At 35.1% G+C, this 9,382-nt stretch overlaps 1 long non-coding RNA gene across 1 annotated transcript; it reads left to right on the top strand.

Moving 5' to 3' along the window:
• The first annotated feature begins 747 nt into the window (after positions 1-747).
• On the top strand, positions 748-9,181 carry LOC132638211 (uncharacterized). The gene is made up of 4 exons (XR_009581632.1): positions 748-1,057; positions 1,142-1,241; positions 8,492-8,549; positions 8,885-9,181. It is a non-coding gene; the product is annotated as an uncharacterized LOC132638211 (long non-coding RNA).
• The last annotated feature ends 201 nt before the right edge of the window (positions 9,182-9,382 follow it).

Genomic DNA, 9,382 nt, shown 5'->3' with positions numbered 1-9,382 from the left:
TATGATCACCGTCTAATTTCGCTAGAGAGACAGACTTATGTCGATATTAATGCTAACGGTAGCACCATGCGTAATGCACACAGTAAAGAAAATTTCTACAAAACTAGTGGTCCAGGGATAAGGATATGCTGTAGTTTTCCAAAAGACTTTTCAAAGAAGAAAAATTAGACGAGGAAGATTCCATCAAAATTACCAAAAACTAATCATTCAGTGGTCCCATGAGAGAATAGAAATGGGACTATAGACAAAATTCTACTTCATATACATTGGATTCCAACTTGTTAGTGAGATTGACCTATGTGTAACACATACTTCATAAATTTTCTGCATCTTTTTCTAACAAATTTCCAAGATAGTGATGGTTTTAGTTGTCTCTTCTGCTATCTTCTAACTTGTGAATTGGGATCAAATTGCATTGAGTAAGAGCTATAAAGAGGACTTAAAAAGCACGGATACAATCTTTATAGAGTATAGAACGAATCGAAATATACTTTGGTCAAATTCAATTATGAGGCCTTAAATTACACACAAAAGAATCTTCATGAAAAGGGGAAAAAAAATTGACAACAAAAAATGGTATCTTATAGTTGTTCACAACTAGTTGCATGATAGAACTTTACACATGTACCTTACTACTATTCAGAAGTGAACAAGAGGTGGACGAACACCGCAGTCACTTATTGTACCAAGAGTAATGTAAATGGTACTTCATACTTGGGCCCATCTGATTGGATAGATATCTTTAAGCAAACCACGCGTACTCCTGCTAACAAGTGTATTACTCTTTAGTTTTAAGCAAACCACGCGTACTCCTGTATGATTTCTTCGATGTCGTCTTCAGAATCTATCCTGCTAACAAGTGTATTACTCTTTAGTTTTAAGCAAACCACGCGTACTCCTGTATGATTTCTTCGATGTCGTCTTCAGAATCTATCCTGCTAACAAGTGTATTACTCTTTAGTTTTAAGCTAACCACGCGTACTCCTGTATGATTTCTTCGATGTCGTCTTCAGAGGTAATTGTGACCAAATTCTCTGATTCCACGGCTCCAGTTCAGGTTTTTCAGATTTTCCTCTGCTTCTCTGTCTTCTTCACTCTTTCAAAGTATCATCTCTCTTTTTAAATATCTTTGTTCTTGCAGTGGCTGTTTGGGGCGTAGAAGATGACAGTGAATGAGATTTTGAAATGAAGTTTTTGTTACTGGGAATCTGAGATGATCTGCAACCCTTTGTTCATTTACTGTAAAGCTCTTTCATTTATTCATCTGTTACTTCTTCATTTATTTACCAGTAAACACTCGGATTTGAGCTTTGTTTAATTTTCTTTTCCTAATATGTTTGAATCTTCATATTGTGTTTCGCCGTTTCCTAGATAGTTCCCCCCTTTTGCTCTTTGTCCTGATATGCATGTTTCGATTTGTCACAAAATGCTGTGCATACTGAATTCACCCAAGTTATTTGATGATATGCCTGAGACGTCTGAATAATTGTTTACTGTTTTTTTTCTTTTTCCCACAAGTGTTATATAAAATGATCATCTATAAGGTACACCATTTACTTCTACGAGACATTATTGTCAATCTACATAGGTGCGCTATTATTGTTATGATTTTCCAATATTTTTCTATTTTAATATAATCCGGGCCCTCTAGGACATACCAAGAAATCTAAAAATCAAATTATGAGATACTTGTATTTGGTTGATTTTAGGTATTGAGATTTGTGTTGGATATTAATAGAAGTGTACTATAATTATGTGTTTTGGAGAATTGCTCCGATGGTTTTGTAAATTTGCTGCAATTCTTTGGTGCTTTGGAAGTTACTAGAAGTATGCCGATATTCGGATAGATGAGTTTGTTATGTCTGTTTTATCTCATTGTTTGCCTTTGGATTTGTTTCACTGGAAGATTGAACTGTTAATATTCTTAATTTGGTACTGTCAAAGCTTAGTTCTTACGATGTATCAAGCAACCAGTAAAAAGACAATTGAAGTGCATAGAAGTTAAGCTTTGTCTAGATAGAAAGTTTCATTATTCCATCCATTGAATAATAATGAACTTTCTGGTTAGCTAATCATACACGAATTTTTAGTAAAGTCATCCTTTCAAAGTACCTTGGGTGAAATTTTTTCCAAATGCTACAATGCCAAAACTAATTATACTCTGAGATAATATACATTAATTCGTTTATCTATCACAATTTCACCTCTTTAGTAAAGATTTTTTTTTTTTTTTTTGGTCTATCATGAGTTCATTTATTATACTCAACAATTAGTCTAAGTTTTTTTTTCCTGATGAAGTAAGTAGTTTTATTAATGGTATCAAGAAGATGCAGATAGTACAAAATATAAAGATCACAAAGGAAAGATCGTCTGCTCCAACACGAAGTGGCGATGCCTAGGATAGCTAGTTGACAAAGTAAAAAAAAAAAAAGCGAGAGAACTTAAGGTTATCTTGAAGACTGAGCTCCTTTAAATCTATACAGAAAAGAGTAGAAGTTTCATCTTCCTATGCCGCTGCATCTATGTCGAATTCTTTGTTACTGTAGCATTTTTTTTAATACTTCTTTCAAATTTATTGTTGTAGTTAGAGCATTACCTTGTTAGTTATTTCTTAAGATGTCGTGAAAGAATATTGAATCTTAGCACATAAGATTTCAAGGCTATACTTTTGAAACGTGCCTCAAGCTCATAGCCAGTGAATCAAAATTACTAAATAAATATCCATAAAAATTTATACTTTCAGTCCGCTTCATAAGATGTTAGGCCATCATAGATTCCTTTTGATAAAGTTGAACCGTGCATTTAGTTTTTGGATGCGTTCATACATGTATGAAATGCTAATGGACAAGTCCTCTATAGATGTAGATTTTCAAGCTTTCCAAACAAATGATATGATTTATAGTGTATTAACTTTGTGCTTATGAAATTGTAACTTTGTATCTTGATGTTCTGTGTTTTTGTTTCAGTGGTTAGAGGCTAACAAACACATGACATGTTCTTATTTAAGTTTTGTTTCCCTATTCTCTGTATCCTTTTACCTGTAAATTTACTATTTTATGCTTATTAACATGTTAGTTATCTTTCTTACACATTATTTATATTTTAAAATCTCATTTCTTTTGCAGAGACAAATGTGTTGAACTAAATGATTTTTATATTTGAACAAGAAGTCTTTTTACCTCTTCGTTATATTGTCAGTGTGCTCTGAAGTTAAATGTTACAGTTGTTAAAATTTACTTTCCTTCCGCTTCATGATTTAATTAGTGGTATAAATATTTACTTCCTTTTTAGCTAGGAATATTCTAGAACATTAGTTTCCTTTTAGTTTAGTATCTATAAGGAAATAATATATTTTCTTTTTATTTTATTCTCTTTACTTCTCTATAAATAGAGATGTAGTCTTTTATTTTCAATGCAAGAAACAATTCAAGAATCAATATACAGAGTTATAGTTTACTCTCTCTTCAATTTTCTCACTCGTTTTTTTCATTCCATAACAGTGGTATCAGAGTCAGATTCATTAATCTCAATGGATCTGTGATTTCTTTAAAAAAGAAGAACTACTTTTTGTCACGACCCAACCCGCCATGACTGGCACCCACACTAACTCCTAGTCGGCGAACCAATATGTAAGCCATCTATTCATTCAAGTCCATTTTTATATTAACCAATTCAATCATTTATTAACCATTCAAGCACAAGATGAATCAAAATAAGTCATGCCATAAAATAATAAAGTAAATGCGGAAGTCCTAACTATTACACCCTAAAATCCGAAAGTCACCGTACAAGGACTCTAATCCAAAACATGTCTAAGGAATGTAATCTGTCTAAATAAATAACCAACAATGTCTGGAATAGATATAGACATCATAAAGGAAGATCTTTGGGCGGCCTGGCATGGATAGAAGCTCACCCTAAATCTGTCAGCAAACGGCCTCAACGCTAGATGTGAGGTCGGGTAGCAGCTCTGGATCGCAATTTGCACTCAAAAGAATGCAGCAAGGTAGTATCAGTACAAACACTATGTACTGGTAGATATCATAGGCCGACTAAGATTAGTATCATGCATACATCATAAAATCAATAAAATAGACAAGCCAGTCAACAACACATAATCAGTTAACCCAATCAACAAGACAACCAAGGATATCAACAATCAAGTCACCCAATGATATCAAGAGTCAAATCACGGAAGCAAGCAACAGAAATAAGTCTACCAACAATAACCATATACACGATGTACACACATGCTAACTGATGTCATTGCTCAGTAGCCATGACCTGCAGGGGACCCATGGTGTCCATGTACCACTCGTTTCGGACTCACTCCTCGTACTCGAGCTCACAACTAGGCTACATCCTCAACCCCGGTCAAATGTGCCTGCTTATATGTAGGCCTCATCCTCACCCCCAGTCAAATGAACATTTTATATATATATATATATATATATATATATATATATATATATATATATATATATATATATATATATATATATATATATATATATATATATATATAGTGTCACATTATTTTCCAATAATCAAATTATCATTTGTATCTCAATTCCACCAAGAATATCATACTAACTTCTCAGCACAACACCATCAGCCTGTAAGTCCCGACACAATGAATAGTGGCACGAAGCCCACATAATCACTCAAACAACAACATATAGAAAGTTCAACCACACACAATCATGCTTGGAGACTAGACATGTTTTCTCCTATCAATTTCACAACACAAACAATCAACTAATCAAAGTCTAACTCAAATAGACCATAACCTACCTCGAATGTAGAGCTGGAACAATGCACATTACTCCGCTATAGCCTTTCCCTTCCGTAAAGCCTCGGAACGCTTGAAGTCTAGCAATTAGGATGCTCAATGAGTCATAATTAATCTAATCACAAAATCAATTCAAGAACACCCTTCCCTTTAGCTCCATTTCAATGGGTGAATGATTTCTAGGTGTAAATCAACCTAACATTTGCCTTAGCAGCCACCAATTATCAATTTATAAGGCTATTTAATCAAAACATCTATTACAAGCAGTTTCCATGGTCAAGCAACCATTTTTATGAAACCCTAAGTCTCAATTTACTTAGTTCATGACTCTAATAGTTCAATTCTTGATTAAAAGGTGATAACCCAAGCCATTAGAAGATAAACACATGCTAACAATCATAACCCATCAACTATAGAAGGTCTATTAGGTTCTAGGGTTACTATTTCTAATTCACCATTGTAGACCCATAAAAATGGTAATGATCATGAAGATGATAACGTAAGGATGGATGGAATGGTTGATACTTACCTCTCAAGGATATTCTTGCCCTAGCTTGGAAATTCACCCTAGGTGCTTGTGGGGAACTGTTTTGGAGTTTTATGAATAAAGAATTCAGAACTAAGTGTTTAAAAGCCGACATTCTGTTCCCGTCAACCGATGCGGCGGTCAAATCATCGCTGCAGCGGTCTCGCTGTTGCAGCCAAGTGCCCGCTATAGCGGACCACACTAATCCTGACCTCCGCCATGACGGGCCTGATCCCGCTATAGCGACATCCCATAGCGGTCCAGTGCCCGCCATAGAGGATACCCCAAATCCCATTTGTTCACTGCGGCGAGAAGATCACCACTGCAGCGGTACCTCCCCTGCTGCAGCAGTACCACTAAAATAGTAAGCTTGCAATTTTCCCAGTTTTTCAACTTTACCACCTAACATTTCATCCGAAGCCTCACAAACACCATATGAAATCACCCGCGACGTCGGAATTCCCAACAAATTTCTAATTTCCTACATCACCCCTCGATGGACTCAACACAATCAAACAACAATCACAAACAAATCAAGTTTTCAGTTCTTAGACTTATACGATCGAGTTTCTATTAGCTCGTTCTATCTTTGGGAAGGTTCTATTTGGTAGGGTGATCCTATATTTTCCATAATGACCGGGAGGGTCGTTACACTTTTAACCCATTTTCTACCAAATTTTAACGCTTTCATTTACTTTTAACGCATCGCTACTTTAAACCAATTTTAACCCTAGCTTTTATTTTTAACGCAGGGCTACTTTAAGCCAGTTTTAACCAATTTTTTAACCCAATTTTAACCGTATTTCAAATCATGGAAGCAATAATCTCTCCTTCAATGCCCCACAAACCTTCATTGGTGAAAACTATCAAATTTGGTCAGTTAAGATGAAGTCTTATCTTGAAGCTTATGATTTGTGGGAAGTTGAGAGGAATGTTAAAATTTACTTTCCTTCCACTTCATGATTTAATTAGTGGTAGAAATATTTACTTCCTTTTTGACTAGGGATATTTTAGAACATTAGTTTCCTTCTAAATCTAGTTACTACATTAATTATAGAATATTTAGTTTCCTTTTAGTTTAGTATCTATAAGGAAATATTTTTTATTTTTTATTTTATTCTCTTTAATTTCTATAAATAGAGATGTATTCTTTTAATTTTCAATGCAAGAAACAATACAAAGAGTTATAGTTTATTCTTTCTAGTTTTTTTTTTCATTCCATAACAACAGTGACCAGTGAAATACTAGGAATTTATTCTCATTCTCTAAAGTGGAGGCATTTCATTAACCTCCTTAGACCTATGGAATGATGCTCTCTGCTTGCTTATTGAGTAAGACATTGAATAGTTAGATTTAGGATATAGAAAGAATATAAACTGGTGAATCGCTCTTGAAGATGTGGAATATGTTATCGAAAATGAAAATGTTGCATATTACTTTGGAATGGGTGGGCAAGTGTAAGCTAGATAAAACTAAGATCCTTGCAACAAAAAGAAGCAATTGAGGTTCTACTTGAATTAAGGGTGTCAAGTGGGCCGGGCCGGGCCATTTAAACGTGGGCCATAGGGGGCTGGGTCGGGCTGGGCCGTAAGTTAGGGGCCGGGCTTGGAGAGGGAAAATGGTGTCCGGCCCAGCCCATCCCGAATAGGGGCTACACCTCGGGCTAACCGGGCCGGGCCAGGTTATAGTTAGTAGGCCGGGTTTTTTTTTTTTTTTTGAAGTTCTAATACAAAAATAGACATTTACATTTACTAATAATAATAAAATTAACATTTACATCTAATGATAAAATTGCTAAATTAAAAAAAAATTTAGTCGTCGTCAAATTCATAAAGCTAGCCGTTGTAAATTTAAAAAACTAGTCGTTGCTAATTTTATTTGAACCCCTAAATTTATGAATAACTTCACTTTGGTCATATTTTCAAACTATAAATACCCCTCCATTCTTCTTCATTTTCACACAATTCTCTCTTTATCTAAATTTGTTATTCAACTAGTGTACATTACTTCACGTCCACCTTCTCCTCGAGTTCGAAGATCAACTTCAAGTGCGGTGTGGATGCATTTTGAGCGAGTAAATGAGGAACATGTTAAATGTCAACATTGTGGTGACATATATCTCCACAAGTCCGGAGTGTCGGGTATTAGCCTATTAGAGGGGGTACCGGTGTGTTACGTAAACACTTGTGAAAAGGCATGAAATTGAACTGAATGATTTATCAAAGGTATATTTTTTGAGATAAGTACTATCACAATCTAATATATATTATATACTGAAAATGTATCAAAGGTATATTTGTTGAGAAAACAAGATTGTCTAGCTTTAAAATACAATTTTAAAGAAAACTAAAGTGTTCCGTAAAAAGAGACTCCTAATTTATTGGGATACAATGTTTTTAAAATACTTATTATTAGTAATAAATGTAGTACTTATCTTTTTTTTTATTTGAAGTTGGCCGGGCCGGTGCCCCGGTGGGCCATCACCCGGGCTACTGGTGGGCCGGGCTGGTGGGCTGTCCACCTTATCCGGCCCAGCCCCCTAATAAAGCCCACCTAGCCCAACCCCTTACACCTCTTAGTGGGTCTGGGCCGGGCCGGTGGCTGGCCGGGTTCGGGATGGCCCGGCCCACTTGACACCCTTAACTTGAATGGATAATTGTCAGATATATCTTTTGCATATTTAACGGCTACATTTGACTCAATCATTTTAGTTGCAAATAGTGAAATACTGTCTTTAGCGAATTCTTAAATTTCGTATGGCCAGAGAGCATTAGTAGATCAGTTGTTATTACCTACTTATGTTTGAGCTCTATTTGACTTTTGTTTTTGCTGTTGGACATCTTGGACACAGAAGTTACATGATTTTTGCACCTTCAAAGTTTATATTAGTTCTCCATCTCATGAAGTTATATTAGAGAATGTAAGCAACCGAAACTAAAACAAAGACAACAAAAGAAACCGCTAGAATATGACTACATTGTTCCAATGATAGTTTCAATTTGTCTATCCTCCAATACATATATTTACCAATGTGATTGAACATGGAGAGAAGGAAGGAAATTTGTATTATTTGTTCTCTATTTCTAAACGTTGTATCTTCTGTTGCTTCTATTTTCCATAACTCTGCTAGCTAATTGTCTTCTTTTTCTCCTAATTTATATTTTCAACTGCAGGAGGCACCCATCTGGGAAGTTTTGCTACTGGAAAGAAATCTCTCTTTTGAGAAGAATGGTAATGCCTCACTACCACCAACCCCCACCCCTTGGTTTTGTTCAGTTCCCTCCTCCCGTCCTTTATGAAATTTTGAAAGAAAATTGTGTCAAAATTTTCATATGTTTATCATATCACGTTTTAAGGACAATCCTCAGTTTATACAGTTGAATATATTTTGCAATAGATTTGTTTAACCGACTATTTACTGCACAACTATCCCTTATGTCTCCTCAAGCTGATGTGTTTTTCATTCTTCAATCTTCACATTAGCATTTAAGTAATTGCAACATTTCATTTGTGCTTCCAAATTTATTTGTAAATGTGATTTTCTTTTTTCCTTTTACATGTATCAGTGTGGTCAACATGTTCTAAAATGCTAGATGAAGCAATATATTTTGCTGTGCTAGGAAAGGATATGCATTGCTGAAGTTTTTGGGCCAGATGAAATATAAGAAGCAGAAGATGAATCTGCCTTACACACCAATGTGCCACTGTTGGCCATGTATTTGTTCTGTCTGATGTACTTGCTACATATCCAAGTTGTGCTTACTGTTCATAAAACTGGCCAATAATGCACATATTGTACATTTGTATAAGAGCGCATATAAACGTTTGAAGAGATAATTACCATATATTGGGCCCGTGACCAATCTAGTTTACATACAAACTGATAACTCTACTACTATCATTTGCCCTTTTCTTTTTGTAACGGGAGGTATAAAGGAATCAAATTTTGAAATAGTACGCTAAATACATTCTTAGTTTAAAGGCAAATAATGCTTTTTTGTCCGAGACCACATCCTGTGTTATAAAATTGAATGATTTATAGTTGAAGGTGCACAATATTGGCA

The sequence above is a fragment of the Lycium barbarum genome, chromosome 1, assembly GCF_019175385.1.
Source record: "Lycium barbarum isolate Lr01 chromosome 1, ASM1917538v2, whole genome shotgun sequence".
Taxonomy (NCBI): Eukaryota; Viridiplantae; Streptophyta; class Magnoliopsida; order Solanales; family Solanaceae; genus Lycium; species Lycium barbarum.
Note: the sequence above shows the minus strand (reverse complement) of the source record. Positions and strands in the feature narration are given on the sequence as shown.